A 17,529-nucleotide genomic window follows, 5' to 3' on the forward strand; every position below is an offset into this window, starting at 1 on the left:
AGGTCAGGCCCAGGGTCTGAGCCCCCAGTCCAGAGCCCAGGTGCGCAGCACGCCTCTCTGCAGCCTCCTCGGTCACTCTCGGTTTGCTCCGAATTCTCCTGTCTGTATTTCATCTGCATGAGAGAGAAACACAGGGAAAGAGCAAAGAGTGATGGACAGGAGGAATAGGAACCAAAGGAGGGGGAGCAGATGAAGATGGAAAGGAGAGAAAGGGAGATAAGAGAGAAGACATGGGAAGGAAAAGAGGAAACAGAAAGTGGCTATGGCGGCACCTCTGACTTGCAGTAAAGTCCACTGTTGAATGTGGGGGCAGGTGTGGCTGAAGTGGTGGAGCGCGTGCTCAGCATCCACAAGGTCCTGGGTTCAATCCCCAGCACCTCCTCTAAAAATAGATAAGTAAGTAAACCTAATTATCTCCACCCCCCACCCCAAAAAAGAATGGCAATGTCAAGTATGAAACCACTGGGCAAGTCTTTTTCCTTTTTTTTTTTTTAGGGGGAGGTAATTAGGTTTACTTATTTAGTTTTTTTTAGAAGAGGTGCTGGGGATTGAACCCAGGACCTTGTATGTGCTAAGCATGTGCTCTACCACTTGAGCTATACCCTCCCCTCCACTGATTTTAAATCACAAAATTCTGTGACTGCACCGCTGTGAGGCTGTGACCGGCAGGAGCCAAGGCTGTCCCTGCAGACATGCCCCGTGGGCAGGAGGGAGTCCGAGACTCAGGGAACCAGAGACACTAACCAGCAAGGTGGTTGAGGTCATTCCTCCTAGATTTCCTTCCCCTCTATTCTCTCTTTTAATGTGACTGCATAGAAGTGTAAACTTGAGTCATTAGTTATCAAAATTAGAATTAATTTATCTTATCTTCTGTGTAGCCCTGCAGGGTTAGATCAATAAATGTATACTGGTATCAAAAACAAAAAACAAAAAAACCTGCAGTCACTACACTAGTGTTTAGGGCAACACAATATATCCAGTCAGAACCTGGCCCCAGTAGCAAAGCACCAGAAATGACCACTCAGGGCTGCACGCTTCCATTCTGTCCCTGAGGCTGGCCTTGTTTCATTTCAGAATATGCCAAGGAAGTTACTTTAAAGGTAGGTCAGCGCCCTACCTTCTCTAGGGGGTACATGAAACCAGCACTGCATTCATTCGTCCAGGGGAATCAAATTAAAAACACGACGGTCTCATTCCGCACTCTCCTTGCTCTCCCCTACCCCGAGAACATCAGACAGACGTCCCAGGGAACAGCCGGACAGAAAGCATAACCAGATGCAAACCAGCCTGCTCTGCACCCATCTTGTGCTTTTCTCCCGGGCACCCTCCGCGCCAGTATCCCCCAGCTGACGGGGATGCTGTGGCAGAGAAAGGCCCTGAAGTCCAGGCTCTGTGCGGTCTTCACAGTCGTCATGGAAGAGGCAGAGCTGCTGTTCATTCAAAGTGTGTACATCCGTGACACTCAGGGCAGGCCACCCTGGAGCTCTGAGGAGAGACGAAGGACTGGGAGTTCTGGCACCGAAGACAAATTACACAAACAAACGTCGAAAGTCCATGACAAGGCAATGCGACATTCTCTAGCGGACCAGCAGCTGCCCAGCAATTAGCTGTGTGACTGCAAGCAAGTCAGCAACCGCTCTGGTCCTTTCATCTGCCATAAAATAAAGGTTGCACTCCATGACCACCAAGATATTCATCTAGCCTGGAAGCCTGGTTCTGCTAATCCATCCCAAGGAAGTTTTTCTGAAGAAAGAGAAATTTTCAAGACAAAGGAGTGGAAAGAGGGAACTGAAGCCTAACTGCTTTCTCTTGATGGAAAGAGTCCAGATTCACAGCAAATTATCCTACCAGCTGACCAGGAAGAGAAATATAGATATAAGCCAGTTATGTATAGCTCAGCCTTTTGCTAGTGAAAATACTTGCTTGTTTTAATTGAATTGAAGACTGAATTTGCTTAATAGGCTGGCATTATAGTAAAAGATCTAACATGCATCTTTGTAATTTATCGTTTTTTATTCTGAATTCAATCATACATTTTGTGTAAGTGCAAATGTAAAACATTTTGAGGCAAAATTCATAGAACAGAAGCCTGTTAAAATCAAATTAAAATGGAATCTTTTTCTTTGACAGCTACACTCAATAACTTTAGCCTCAAATTTAGTTCAGAAGCTGCTATTTGAAAGAATTTTAAGCACTGGGCTATGGGTCAATTGAGGAAGAACTGTGAGCAAGGGAAAGATGATCTTCTGCACCCCTCCCTTCCCTGCCACACCCCACGCCTTCCCTCTTAGACACCCGGCTTGAATGACGTCTCCAGGCACCCCTTGCTCCTATTTTGTCCTTGTTTGGGGGATCCCTTCCATTTCCCCGTTTCTCCACCTAGGATAACTCCCAGCTTGGCTTTGCCTTTCCCCTTAAACCTCCAGTTCCCCTGAGAGTTCTCCATCTTGCTTTCATCAAAACTCGGCCACCCGGTCCTCCATCACCCGAGGGCTGCATTCCTGAGAATCCGCAGTCTGCTGTGGCGGCCTCCCCAAGGTCTGAGTACCCTGCAGGTGCGTCAGTAGAAAACAAGAAAGCAGGAGGCAAAGGAAGTGATTACCCCTGCTAGTCTGTCCAGGCCAACCTGCCCTCAAGCCCGAGGCCAATTCCTAGTGCTCACCTTAAAGGGGTTATCAATAAACAGGAGGGGTTTCAGGGCAGAGTGCTCAGACATTAATACAAACAAATAATCAAAGAGAGAACACTAAGAAAGCTTGTCACCTAAGAGAAAATCCAAGGAATTAGGAGTGTTTCTCATGGGAAAGAAGAAACTTGGAAAACCAAATATGACACAGGAAGAGGTATTTGATTCGCAGTGTTAACCCCCGTGGGTGAAGTTGGGGGAACATCTGAAAGTCATAGAAAGGCAGATTTCGATCCCGTGTAAGAAGAATCTCCAAAGGAACTGGAAGTGTCTGTTAGTGGAAAAGGCTAGTCTGCGAGGTCAGACACTTGCCCGGTGCTGCCGAAAATCAGGTTGGGTGAGCCAGTCACACCGACGAATTATTTCTGAAGATGGAAACTTGTTAATTCATTGAATATTTTCTATGGTCAAGCACCGGGCTACCTTCTAGGGAGGTAAAGCTAAATGTGCTATGGTCTTAGTGGGACAGAAAAGAGGTATCAACAAGTAACAGCAAGACAAGTAGCTCACGCTTTCCTGGCCTCACTGGCCTGGGACAGCAGAGTGAGACGCCGCTTCCTTTTTATATACTAAACTTGTTTCAGCACCAAACCCCCACCTGCTTAAATTCCAGAAATAAGCTCCCTTTAAAGTGTCTCTCCAGCTATTTCTCAGTCTCCCAGGATAAAGCCGTCTTATCTGGCCAACCAGGAAAAGGAGGCTCAAGGACAGAAAACCGTGGCCATCATTACAGAGCAAGCTAGGGAACTACAACCACAGCAGGAGAGGGAGCTTGTTTGGGAAGTTGGTGTGGAATCGGAGGCCACTGGGGGAGGCCAAGCAGGATACTTGGAGGGTGGGGAAAAAAGCTTCAGAATTGAGTGGCTGAATGGATGCAGTTTTACCTGAATCCCAACCCTAAAGGACCTGGTTTACCCAGAAAACTGGGCCCAGAATGTTGGAAGCACAGGGGAGGAGGGTGGGCGGGAGGAAGGCACCCGGGTGTGGTAAGCTTTGTGTAGCAGACCGCTTCCAAGTCAAGGGCGGCCACTCATCTGTCGGTTCGACCTGCAGATTTCTCCCTTTCTTGTGCACTTTTCATGGCCAATGGAGCAGAAATGTGTTGAAGACACCATCCTGCTGTGGAAGGAGAAGAGAGCAGACCAGGTCAGAAGGCTGGAGACTAATGAGGACCAAACCCTGACCGTAGAGGGTGGAACTGCCCAGAGCCCGGGCCAGGGAGCCTGCCCCCACGGGTCGCCCCTCGCTGCTCCGCCACGTGCGTCAACAACTGAATTTTCTGCAGAATCGCCTGGAGGCCTTCCTTGCGGCATGAGAGTGACTTGCCCAGACTCAGGGGAGGGAGACCGGCCAGGGCCGTCCACTCCAAGCTCTCGAATCTCGGCGGTTAACGGGATTTTCTCACCTCGGGCCCTCCCCGCGTCGCTCTTCCTGGCATTTACCCACATCACAACTCAAACGTGAAGCTGCAGAGTCAGCAAGGCCTCTGCCGGTCCAGTTTCCCTTCCCAGTCCCGACGCGTCTCCTGGGTCAGGATGCCGACTGGGACAGACGGGATTCCTTCAGCAGAAGTGACCCCGAGGCTCCGTTGTGATCCTGAGGGGGGCTTTCGTTTTACTGTTTGCAGAGCAAACAGGATGCCACCTTCTTCAAGGACAACAGAATAATAAACCTCACGGAAATGCCAAGAAGGCCTCGAGGCGGGGAAATAGCCTTGATTCTGGAGAAAAGGAAAAATTGTAATAAAAATCATATACTACCCCCAGAGAAACCACTTAGAGAAGTCAGATGATTTTCTAACGCAGAGAAGCTGAAGTAAAACAGCACGAACTAGAAGGGATGCCAAAAAGGAGGTCTCTTGAAAGAGTCAATATTGCAACATTAATATCCAGATGGCTCCCTCTGGGGCACGCAAGTTCTGCCGGAGAAGGAAGTGGGTAGGAGGGAGGGTGAGAAAGGCAGTGTTCACACCAGGCACGGAAAGGGAAATATGAGTTCAATTTTGATCCATCCTCCCAGGTTCCCCACTGCTTGAGCCTCCCAGAGAACAGAGCAGGGGGAAAGAGCAACTTCGTGGGCTGGTGTGTGTCCGAGGATCACTGTTTACACGGTTCCCACGTGTTACCAGGGCGGTGGATTCCAGAGGGGTCCTGGGGAACACCAGCTCTTCTTCTTTGAGATGTTAATCTGTGTTATCACTGGGGGATGAAGGGGAGGGATGTCCTGTGATCAAACCATTTCGGAAATACTGGATTTATCAGCATTTTAAGTGTTTGTTTACTGCAGGGTTCGTGGACTGATTTAACCAGTTAATGGACATCATGATTTTCTGAATGGGAAATGTGTGGCATTTCTCAAATATAGAGGATGAATGGATACTTCTCGAGGAGCGCTTCCTGGACCTAGTGTTCTAGAAAATGCTGCCTTGGAGCATTTCAAAAGCAATCTCTTACCCCTGTCTCTGATCTGTCATTCAGTCCTGAGAGCTGTCTCATGCCCCTGCCCACCCCCTCCCCCATCCCAGCAGCAGCTTCTGGGCTGGGCTCCCTGGGCCAGGTTCTTCAACTCGAATTCTACCCTGTCCACTACCCACCACCTCATCTGACCAGTCTAACTCCCCCATCTGCCTTTGAGATCCCACAAAATCGGCAGCAATTTGCCTTTGTCTCACCCGAAATAAGAATGAACATTTCCTGAGAGCTTTGTGCACAGAACTGTTCTCACTTTACTTCCATTAGCTCATTCAATCCTCCCACGGCCTCCTTTGAAACCTGACAAGTGGGAAAACCCAGATATAGAGAAGTTCAGTAACGAGCCCAAGGTCACGCGGCTCGGCGGCGGCAGAGCCCAGAAGGAACTTCTGCAGTCCAGCTGCAGAACCAAGACCTGTTCGCTGCCTCCGCCACGCCTCCCTCTGCACCCACCGGCCTGGTCTCTGTTATCCCAGGAAGCCTCCCCTGCCTGGAGGGCCCTCGCTCCGGCCTCCTTCCTCATTCCACTGCAGATGGGGGATGAGACTGGCTCAGACCTCCAGGCTCTCCTAAGCCCTGCTGAGGGGTTTGGACTCTGTCCTGAGGGCAGCAGGAAGCCACCTGAGGATTTGGGAAGGAAAAAGACAGGCTCTTGCTCTCCAGAGAGAGAGGGCAGAGTAGACTGGGCAGACTGACGAAGTCCGAAAAGGGGAGAGAGTAAGCCTAATTAATACACTTGGCCCATAAATGAATGAATTGATTCAATTCTCACAGCCTTACAAGGCCAGGGTGCTGTCCTCATCACCCCCATTTTATAAATGAAGGCATCAAGGTACAGACAGATCAAGGAACTTCCCCAATATCACCTAGTTACCGAGCCAAAAAGTGCGAGAACTAGGATTTGCGCTGAAACTGATTCTTCCTAAAGTGATACTCAAAATTTCCACAGTGAGCCTTACTGCCTCTCCTGAGAGTTTTTACACTATTCTTAAAACTTTTCTCTGGGCTCAAAATATTCCGTAACTGTTTATAAGTGGATCAGAAGAGGGCAGGTTGGCTGCGGAGAATCTGGGAGGATCTGTCGCTGGTGAGTCCCCTAGGGGCATCCTCATGGGGTCCTCAGCTCAGGCAGAGGCTGGGAAGACGCGGACAAGTGAACAGACTTGAGAACAAACCAGGAGGGAGACCCCACAGGCACTGGGGTTGAATGAGGTATGAGGAATAAGGGAGAAGGAGGAAAGACTCAAGCCCCGTGTTCAGGTTGGAAAATTGGGGGCCACTCAGTTCTCGTTGCCCCGTGCAGAGATTCGTACAGTGACCTGCCGGCTGGGCCTCCTGGCTCCCGCTTCTTCAACAGAAATTCTCTTCTGCGCACAACTGACAGCCTTTTCTTTACCAAATGATGAGTCAACTGGGAGTATTTACAAAGCACCCCCTATTATTTTTAACAGAAAGGAGGCTAATATTGTCTGCCATGCACAATACTGGGGACTAGAGTGGGTGGATGGAGAAGTAGATAAAAGTACTCAAAAAAAAAAATTCTGCTCTATTGATAGCCTGGAAGGTCAACGGGAGACATGGCTGCTACCATGGAGTTTTCTCTGTCGCCAAATATCCCCTACTGATGCCTGAAACCCCCCATTTGAGTCCACAGAACCTCCAAACAGGAGACCTTGCAGCTCACATAGTCAAAAGTTCTAATTCTTCATCTGAGGAAACTGGACCCAGAGAGAGTACGTGATTTGTCCAGCATCCCCCAGATTGGTACTGGACCCAGATTACCTGAATGCCCTTGTAGTTCTCTTTCTAGAATTTTCTTTGGTAATGGGAATCCTTGGAGGGAAGGAGAGGCAATATTCTGACATTCCGGGGACCTTGGAGTGAATGAATCCCTGAAGGGCTTTCCTCTGCTCCCAGAAGAAAGATTGCACAGGAAACCGCTTAAGAGGCCACTGATATTTCACCAGAAGAATCCCCTTCTCCACTGCAGGCGGCCGGGCAGCTGCTCTCAGTCCTTCTGCAGGTTGCAAGGGGAAGCCACTGAGCCCTACGCCCAGCTACGTGGGGGGCAGTCTGCACACGTCCTTCAAACACCTGGAAGGCTGGCTATGCCTTTGCCCAAGCAGTTGGGCCCCAGTCATGAATCATAAATCTCCAGCCCAGCTCCCTGCCTTGAGATATTTTATTAGCCCTAATTTTACAGATCAGGGCCTGAATCCCAGAGACGTTAACCGACTTGCCCAAGGTCATATCTCTGGTAATTAGAACAGTCACTTAGGCTATTACCTACTTAGAATCCTAGTGGCAGAGAATATCCGTGCTGAAAGCGATCTTCTAAGTACGGTGACCATATTTTCAGAGCCCAAAACTAGGACATTTAGTCTGACAAACCCAAGTGCACTTACGGAGACAGCGAGCAGATTGCTTGAGTTGGTGATGACCCAGAAAAGGGGGATTTATGGCTGTGGTTCTTAGACACCATCCAGTCAATCCCCCTCATTTCACAGTGGAGGCAACCGAAGCCCAGAGAGGCTCAATGACTCCTGGAGGTCGTAGGCAGAAATGTTTTCTGTTTTCTCAACTCTGAAGGTCGAGGCAACAGGGTGTGGGTGGGGAGGAGAAGAAGGGGCCATTGTTCCGGGCGGCTTGCCCTCCAGGGGACTGCCCTGACCCCGCAGGGCCTGCTGTAACCCGGAGTGGGTGCGGCCGTCCCCTAGACACCAGAGAAGTAACAGTCGAAGCCACATAGACCTCGATGTCTGGAGCCCCTTCGGACCTGGGCAGCGAGGCCGGAGAGGAATCTGGAAACTGAATGTGTTTTTCCTGCGGGGGTAGCATTTCCCCACCCGGGTGGCTTCCTGTGCAAATGAGAGGTGATTTTTCTGGGGCTTTCTTTTTTTTTCTTTTCTCCCAGAAACAAGATGTTAAAATGACAAGTACAAGCGAGTAATTCTTCTGACTTTCGAAATTCTAGTGTAAATCAAAGAACCAAGTCAAGTTGACAGGGATTTAATAAGGATCTGCATCAGCCCTGAAATGAGCTAGGGACTATAAATATTTATTAGTAAATCTTCAGTTTGCCCCTAACCCTTGCTTCACGCACTGTGTGGCCTCATTTTATATTTAGTAGGAGAAAGGGAGACAAAAGAACCAGCTGGAGGGCTCAGGGTGAGTCCACTCCGAGCCAGCTCCTTTGGCCTGGAGGTCCCCAGTCGCTTGATCAACACTCCTTCCCGTATTAAAAAGTGCATTTCATAGTGTCCTTCTAACACTGCGGCTCTCCAAATGAGGACTCCAAGCACAGATGGACGCCTTCCAACACTCTGCCTAACCGCTCCTCTATGCAAATGCAGGACTACTCTGCCGATGGAGACACTGCTTCTCGGAAGACCGATTTCCTCCAGATTGTCCTGCAGGCTGCTGGGAGACACCCCGCGGTGTAGGGTGGGCTCCCAGGCTGCTTATTCCCCCCAGAAAGAGGAGTTGCTGAGAACAAGTGGCCCAGACCGAGATTCAGCAGGCGCGTCTGAGTGGGAGCTCTGGTACCACCCCTCGGTTTAGAAGTTGTTTTCCTGACGCTTAGTTTCCGTTGGGCTAGTTGCTTTGCATCCTCTGGGGCCTGGAGCTGTGTTCTCAAAGCGTTGTCGCCCACGATACACCCGCTATTGTCAGGGCTCAACAAGTATTTCATTCATTACTTCGTTCATTCATTTCCTCCGAATTTGTTTCCAAAGAACCGTAACCTGCCATTCAAGCCCACCCTCTATTCCACTGGCAGAGAATCAAGACAGAAGGTGAATGGCCAGACTCACAATGTGCTCCCCAGCTCCGTCCAAAGGAGAGCACGTTTCTATGCCCACCGTTCACCCTACCCTTCAGCCCTGCCTTGGGTGCCGGCAAATGACAGCGAACTTGAGAAGAGCTGGTAAAAACCTGATCTCCCAGATAGCGTCTTCTTGAATTATTCAGAGAAAGGGACAGTCTGTTTAAAAACCCTTCCTGTTCCAGTTCTTTTGTTAAAACTCTCTGAGAGTCAGTGACAGGTGGGGAGCTGATCGCAGGAAGGGGCTGGCGCTGTCGAGGGGGTGCCGCTGGAAGGATGCTTTCTGGATGTGAAAGGAAGGGTGATGCAAAAGCCCCTTTGTTGCCAGGACAGTTATGCACACAGTTTCTTTGCCAACCAAAAATGTCAGCAGAGACACTTTACGTATTTTAAAGAGCCGGTCAGAGAAGGCCAAGAGAACGGCCAAGTGTAACTTCTATGGGAACTCGCTGGTGCCTGTGAATGCAGTAGAGAGAGCATGACCCTGGGAAGCAGGTTGAAGGACTAGTTCTGCCACTGACTAGCTGTGTGACTTGGGATGGGTTACTTAACTTCTCTGACCCTCAGTTTCCTCACCTGTCAAATAGAGTTCATAATAGCCACTCTATAGGGGTGATTTGAGGGTAAGATAGAAACGGCTTAGGGAGTACCTGATACATGGTAAAGACAAAATAAATGTTAAAAACATGAGTAGGGCCCTCACTGAGTTGGGAAGAAAATCAGCAGAGTGACCAAACGGACTGGTCTAACACTGTTTCTGGTGGATTTGTTTCCTTACTGGACTTTACACCCTGGAATATGCATTTGAATTCCTCACACAAATTTAATAAATCTGAACTTAATGAGGATTAGACACTGCATTCAGTGGAAGCTCTGTCTTCTGATTTGAAGTCAGGGAAGGAAATTCGGCTGGAAGCTGGACTCAAGGAGAGAGACAAAGGCTGGGGGGCAGAGCAGCGCTGTCTGCTTACACATCTCAGCAGATGCGGGAAGTTTGGAATCAACTCCTGTTCCTTCCTTGAAAGACGAAGTTCTGGGGAAAAGGAGGAGGAGACGGCTGATGGGAGGGTGCAGACTGAGGCTCAGTAGCTGGAGAATAAACAAGGAGAAGGGAAAAAAGACAGAAGCACGCTCCCCAGTCGGATTGACAGCCGCCTCCCTGCCCTTTCCTGACCCTGGTGGGTGCAGCAGCCTGATGCCGGCAGTACTCATGTACGCCCCGCTGGGGCAGGGCGGCGTCCGGTCCTGTGGGAAGTGATGGAAGATGGATTTCACTCACTAACCCCTGGACAGGGCTCACCACGTGTGAGGCACCTTCCTAAGAACTCTATAAATATCAATCCGGTTAACCTTCAAAACAGCTCCCTAAGATGGGCGTTTTATTGTCCATGTTTGACAGCTGAAGAAACAGAAGCCTGGCCGTAATAACTGCGTTTTATTAACTATCTGCAATGTGGCAGGTTTTGATGTATCTTACAGGCCTCAGAACTCTATAAAATGGAGTGATTATTACTCGCCTTTTACAGACGACGAGCTGAAGTTCATGGAGGCCCAGTGACTTGTTTGGGGTCATGCAGGCACTGGGTGGTCTGGTTCCACAGCTCTGCCCACCCCCTGCACCTCCAGGACATGCGCGCTACACTCAGGAGGCTCCGATGAGACCAGGGACAACGGCCTAAGAGACCCAAGAATGTCCTAAGTCTCAGCCTTCTCTCCCTTTCCCGTCACCCCCGGCTCGGAGGATTGAAGCCCTCATCTTGCTGTGGGTGGGATGGAAACAATCAGACTTACAGAAAATCTTGAAGTGAGATCCTGTCTCCTCCGCCCAGAATTGCCGTCTGTCTTGAAGGTTAGTGACAGGCCTTCCATTCCATTGCTGTCATCGTGGTGACCCAGCCCCTCGCTCCCCAGCCCAGGCTTCCTCTGCCCTTTCTCTTCTTTTACCTCTAAGTGCACGGAATTAAAGAATAATCACCTCTGGGGAGGGGAAGGACCTCAGTGAGGCAAGCGAGGAAGAGGATGGGTGAGAAGGGTGGGGAACCAGGGCCCCGAGGTGGGGCTCCCAGTCATGTTCCCTGGGGGACTGGGGGACCGCCTATCTCCCGGGGTTTGGCCACAGCTCACGCGCTGTGACAAACTGTGGCTTCCAGAGTTTCCAGGGAAGCTGGGGGCTCGCCCTGGCAGGCGCCTCCTCCAGGGCAGGACACCGGGCAGTTATGGGGCAGGAAGGGCGGGAGGACGGCCAGCGTCTCTGAACTGGGCAGCGGTGCCACTCCCGCGCCCTTCCCCTCCGTGTTTGGCCCGCGCTGCTTTGAAGACTCGCCCTTTGTCCGTTCCCCAGGGGCTGAGGCAAACCTGGGCGAGCAGGTTAGTGCCGGGGCGGAGCCCTGCGCCTGCCCTGACCCAGGGCAGCTGTTACCTGAACCGGCCGGAGTGCAATCAGAATCCCGTCCCACCTGCTCTTTACACTCCCTTCCCCCAGCACAGGGGCTGGGGTCCTCCTGGGCGGGGCTGGGAGGGGAGCCTCTTAGCCAACGCTTGGGGATGATGAGTTCAGCCAGTGGGAAGAGGGGCAGTGCGCAGCAGCAGGTGGAGTTAGCAGGGAGTAACCAGTCTGGGACAATTGCCTGGAATAAACACCATTGTCTGCCACGGGCTTTTCTGTGCCAGCCCGGGCCTGCTGGGCTGACCGTGTTTAAAGGGCCAGTTGCCGGAGGCAAGCTGAGATCAGTCCTGGAGGAGCTGATGGTAGCCAGCCATGAACCTGAGGGCAGGAGCCTGTGGGAGCAGGAGGCATCAGGAGAAGGGAAATAAGTCAGAAGGCAGAGCGTGGTCCGGGAGGAAGGCTTGGTGGCAGGTCATTCTGACCAACGCCTGGCTGCCCAGAGTCCTCTCTGATGGTTCAGTTTAAAAGAACAAGACCTGACCAGAAACCCAGCAGCCTCTCCGGATATTTGGGGCTGGACTTGCCAGGCACCCACTGCTTTCTCAGGCTCCGCAATTCCCGCGCTGCCTGTGGCCGCCCTGCCCAGCTTGCCCCTGTGATTCCTGCCAGTTTTTTTCTACCTCCCAATGGCTGTTCGTCTCTGTCACAGGAGACTTACATCCTTCTATTCTTATCTTCACGACTGTGAAGATGAGACATTTAACCGTATTAAAATCCACACTCTTCCCTCCTTTTACCCATAGTGATGGAATCCATCTCCTACTTCCCAAGGGGAGGTTCATGGCCTCCTCCCTCTCCCTGAGTGTTGGAGATCTGTTACCTGGATTCAAGGCCCATTGATGAGGGTGCTGTTACCTGGAAACAGGTTTGCAGGAAATGTGCTGTCTGGATCCGAATAGAGACTGGTTGGTCTCCAGGGAAACTGGTCGCCCCTCCTTGCAGCCCCCCAGCCCCGCCCTGAGGATGTTTTAATTCAGGGACGGTAACACGGGATGTCCTCCAGCGCAGCGCTTTCTTGACCACCGTCAGTCAGGTGGGAGTCCATCTGGAGGAAGGAGGGTGTCCTGTGAGGGAGAACCAAGGAGAGCCACTTGTATTGTCGGAAAGAGAGAGGCAGGGAGACAGAGACAGGAGGGAAGGTAGAAAGAAAGAGGAGGAGAGAAAAGGAGGAAGGGAGGAAGAAAGAGGGGGAAGGGGGGAAGAATCAAGGAAAAGTGTAAGAACACGGGGGTGGCGGCAGTGCCACTGGCTCTAACCGTCTGCCTCCTCGCAAGCTGCAGTTTTCACCTGAGGGTTGTTACTGAAGAACAGGAGCCAAATGAGGCGGAAGGCAATCACGGGAGCCGGGCCAGTGGGGAACGTGGCTGGAACAGTGGGGTTATGCCCCCTTTTACTTATTTCCCAGCCAAAGCCCCATTGGTAAAACCCTTTATGGTTCCTTTAAGGAAATGTGTACAACTTGCTCTGTTTCAGCTTCTTTTCGTCTTTTGGGAGAAAGGCAGCCCGAATGCATGCCGTGTTTTCCTTGAAGGTGAGGGCCCGCCTGCCCGGCCTAATACATTGCATACAAGCAATTAATGAAAGTTTCTAACATGAGGACTTTGTGCTGATCTCCAGGCTCCTTTAATTTGGTTTCGCAGTAGCCTCTGTTATGACATTCCTTGGCTGGTGCTCACAGTCACCATTGCCACGTCTAATCTGGAAGCTAGTGACAGCGTAGCAAGTCTCCCCATTAAACTTTTTCGCAGTTTCTCACCTGCCAGGCAGGGTAGGTACTGCCAGTCCAGAGGCTGGCACCAAGGCACTCAGTGAAAAGCAACTTCAAGGGTTTTTTTTGGGTTTTTTTTTGCCATATATTCTGGCAGAAGCAGCTTCCTAAAGGACCCATGTGCTGGTTATCGTACTAAAGTTTTGTGCTAAAAGGAGAAAACTAAATATGGTGTCTGAAGCCCCAAAAGGCTTTTGGAAAAGTTTTTGCTGCCAGAAGTGGGTCTTTCCCTGAGGATAGACTCGGCCAATCAGACTTTTTTCTGATGATGTAATGCTCTGCCAACAAGTTTTATTGGTGGGGAAGCTCTTAGGTGCTGTGAGGGTTTAGATTTTCCACTGCAGCTCGGGGAAAATGGTCTGTGGCTTCATTTAAGGCTCCGCAGAATTCCATTGTGCTTATATTTCCAACCAATCTGAGCTTATATTTGGCACTTGTTAGAAATTTGGGAAATCAAGACACTTTCTTTCCCTCTGTTGTCAAAGCTGCTGATCCCTCCCTGGCTGTAATCTACCTGTGCATACATTCAGCAGAGGCCTTGGGAAGCTGACCAGCGGGGCATCAGAACTTGACAGTGGGCAGGAAATGATGCCATCACAGGTCAGGTTGTAGAAAGGAACCTTCTGGGTGGAAAGGACGTTCGAGAGCAGGCTATGCGCACATAGATTTCCATCTGATGAATTCGCAGGCGTGCACATGCCTGAAGTCCGCGCTGCACGGAGAGGCAGCACTAAAAATAGCTCCAAGCTGATTTCCCTCCTTTCGAATGTGTCGTCCCAGCTCCCCTAGACAGAGCCCTGCTGTCTGCCAGGCTGGGCTGGAATTAGCACACTGGTGTCTGCTGCTGGGGGCTGACGCTGGTACCCTTCACCTTGAGCTGCAGTGGGATCCCTTGGTTACTGCATCCAGGAGGCTGGGGGCGCCACCCTTAACCACGTGTTAAAAGGATGTCACCGACTGACTCAGGCTCTCTGTTATTTGAAACAGCAGGCTGTTGCTGTCCCCACCACCGCTTCACCAAATGGCAGCCTTTCCCTCGGGATAATCGGCTCCACCCTCACCTCATCCAGGAAACCTCAGAGGAGCTCCACCTGCCTTCAGCCCTCCCAACCTTCCAGTCAGTTCCTTTCTCCCAGCTTTTATTGTTGCCACACTTCTTTCCAAAATGTGACAATTACGCTGTCTCTGACACAGTGACTCACGAGCATGTTTATGTGTTTCAGCTTCACTGTGCTAACTGTGTTTACTCCGCCTCCCCATCCCGCAGCGTATTAGACACAGTGCTAGGCTTGGACTTGGGTACCCTGGGATAATAGTACTTATATTGGAGGGATTTTGTGAGATTAAATGAGATGATATATACGTGACACATCGTAGGAGCTTGGTGAATGTTAGCTGAATCTGAATCCTAGAGTGTCAACTCTTTATAAGTTCTCCTCCTATATATATTTTTTCTATTTCCCTCAGTGCCTAGTCCCTATGAGAATAAAGACATTTAATAAATGCCAGCTGACATGCCTTGATTTTTCGGGTACCTGTTTGGATCAGGCATCCTCTGCAAATGGGTAGTTTGGGGCATCAACAAATTCCAAAGACAATGAGTTAAGGCCATTTGAAAATTAATGACAATGAGTTAAAGACCATCTGAATATGACACTGAAAGTGCCATATTCAGGACCAAGGCGAGGCGAATTAGAACGAGCGCGAGCATGTTTGTGATGCACTCACTTGTCACTACAAAGGCCCCTTCCCTGGCTACTTCCTCCTACCCTTCTGACCTGTTCTTACTTTTAGCTGACACTCAGCTAATTAAGAGATAAGGTATGACTGATAAGCATTAGGTGATAAAGACTTGAGGACCCAGCCTGGCTCGTTTTGCCAGGCCTCCTGTCACATCTGCAAACTGGCTTCTAAAACCCTTTGCAGTCTCACAGGAAACATTTTACCTAGAGAAGGGCGGGGGAGGAGAGGTGCTGATCATCCCTAAGGCTGGCTTGGCAGCTCAGAGGTGGAAGGAGGTTTTCTTGGCCAGGAATGGTAGACAAGACTTCTCCCAGCCTGCCCTTCTGGTCCTGATGGGCCTCTCTTCACCTGCTGCCAGGAAGCCAGACCACATGAGCACGGTCTGTTGGGCTTCCCTCAGCCCCTCCATCACCTCACTTCTCAGCAGCTTCTAGAAAGGTTGCTTTCAGAGATCTGACCGTTCTAGACAATCCTTGCCCACTTCTCTTCCCAGCCGGGACGTCTTTTCTGAAAGGCGCACTGGACTTGCACATGGTTCTCTTAGCAGGGTCCTCACATGACCCTGGACTGAGCCCCCCTTTAAATTCTATGCCCTTGGCACCTCCTGTGTGTCGCCCTAATCCGAGCTCTGCAAAGTTACCAGGTGGGTAGATACCCACACACTCCTCATTTTCCAATTACGTTGGAACATTTAAAGCACATCCCTAACCATTACTTCATTTGGTCCTCACATTCAGAACCGTATTAGAATTTGGAATCTTTGGTTCCTAATACAGGGCTTTCCCTCCACACCATGCTGTCCTGGCCACTGAAACCCAGGCATCTGTGCACAATGGATACATTTAGCTAAAGAGGTAAAAAGTTCCAACTTTTCTTTAAAATATTCTCTGTGTTTTAAAATATCTTTCAAGGAGACAAAACATGGGGTTTGGGGTTTCCAGCCAAGGTATTCAACAGACCAGGAGCAGTAGCTGGGTGGATGATAACTTGGCCAGCATAGGTGTTTCCTCCTGCCCTAGGTTTCTGTGTCAGTAACTAATGGTCCCCAGCCACCAGGACACCGTGCTGAGTAGGGAAGGGTGAGCGGAAGAGCCTGTTTATAAGGCGGATAAGCTACTTACAAGACTATCTTAGAAAAATCTCTCTGAACTGATGGACAAGTTCTGATAGTAGATCAGAGTCCAGCCTCACTACACCTGCTTGGCTTCAGACACTGATGCCTTCTGTCCATGGGCCCAGCTCGAGTCCATCCCCAAGCCAATGCGGACCAAATTTGGCCAGAGAGAGGCTGCCTCCCCTGCGGATCTGTCTGTCCTACTCCAGGTACTCGCTTTATCAGAGATGAGCCCCTGGGCAACCATATGCCTGCAAAGGTGCGATCTCCCTTCCTCCTTCCTCGTCGACCCCGATGACTGTTTCCTTGTTTTCCTCATAGGTATTTCAGTTCTCCTTCTGGGGTGGTACCTGTTGTGAAGCCCTGCCCCTTAGTAGGACCCCAGTCACAGTATCTCTTGCTAGAAACTTATAACAATTTTCTTCTTTGTTTTCATTATTTTGAGAGGGGCAGTAATTAGGTTTATTTATGTTTGGAGAGAGTACTGGGAATTGAACCCCGGACCTCATGCATGCTAAGCATGAGCTCTACCACTTAAGCTACATCCTCCCCCATCTCTTGCTAGAAACTTTTGAGGAGCTAGACCCTGCTCTCCCGATTCGCAGCCACTTGCTGGGGTCCCGATCCAACCATTCAGCTCACCTGGAGTAACTTTTGCCTTCCTGATGCCAACCATCCTTCCTCACTGTCTCCACAGTCTGCCCTAGTCTGTGTCCGGTACGATGTCCGATTCAGCCTTATGTTTTGCATAAGCTCTAGTCCCTGATGTAGACTGTGGGCTCTTCTTGTGGGCCATGGTACTGCTGAGCTGGTTTCCGCATTTCCCAACATTTCCCAGCCTCCCTTGCAGGGAGGTGAAGGCTATGTGCAAATTCTGACCAGCAAACTAGAAAGGAAAGTGTGCTCTCTACCCTTCTTCTCCCTGGCGTTGACCTTGATAGCTGCATGTTGAGATGGATCCCTGAACCATCTGACTGACAGGGTCCCCACTGACCCACATTGGATTTTGCATGAATAAGAAATATACCTCTGGTGTTTTCAGGTGCTGTGATTTTAGGATTTTGTTTGTCATCACAGCACAGCTTAATAGGAACCAATGCAAGTGGGGGGGTTACTCCTGCCACCACTCAAGAGTTGCTTTTTAAATAACTTAAAATTTATATCAATCATATATGTTGATCATGGAAAATTATAAAATACAAATAAACAAAATAGCAGAAAATAGAAGTCATTTATAACCCTATTAACCAGAGAGAAATACTGCTAACATTTTGGTGTGTGTACTTCATGTTTTTCTAAGTCTATATATAAATGTATGTTTACTTATTGTTCTGGAATCTACTTTTTTATTTGACGAAGTATCCTATACATATTCCCAAAGCAACAAATATTATTCTAGATCACAGTCTTTAATCATTGCATAGCATTGCATTATGGCTGCATCATAATTTGTCTACTGTTGGAGTCTGTCTTCCTCT

The 17,529-nt window shown here is 49.9% G+C and overlaps 1 long non-coding RNA gene across 1 annotated transcript in view; it reads left to right on the forward strand.

The window, feature by feature from the left end:
* LOC140691154 (uncharacterized) overlaps window positions 1-14,705 on the forward strand; it is a 38,039-nt gene extending 23,334 nt beyond the window's left edge. The window contains exon 3 of the long non-coding RNA XR_012066661.1: window positions 14,182-14,705. This is a non-coding gene — a long non-coding RNA (uncharacterized lncRNA). The remainder of the gene's footprint in view (window positions 1-14,181) is intronic.
* The last annotated feature ends 2,824 nt before the right edge of the window (window positions 14,706-17,529 follow it).

The sequence above is a fragment of the Vicugna pacos genome, chromosome 33, assembly GCF_048564905.1.
Source record: "Vicugna pacos chromosome 33, VicPac4, whole genome shotgun sequence".
Lineage (NCBI taxonomy): Eukaryota > Metazoa > Chordata > Mammalia > Artiodactyla > Camelidae > Vicugna > Vicugna pacos.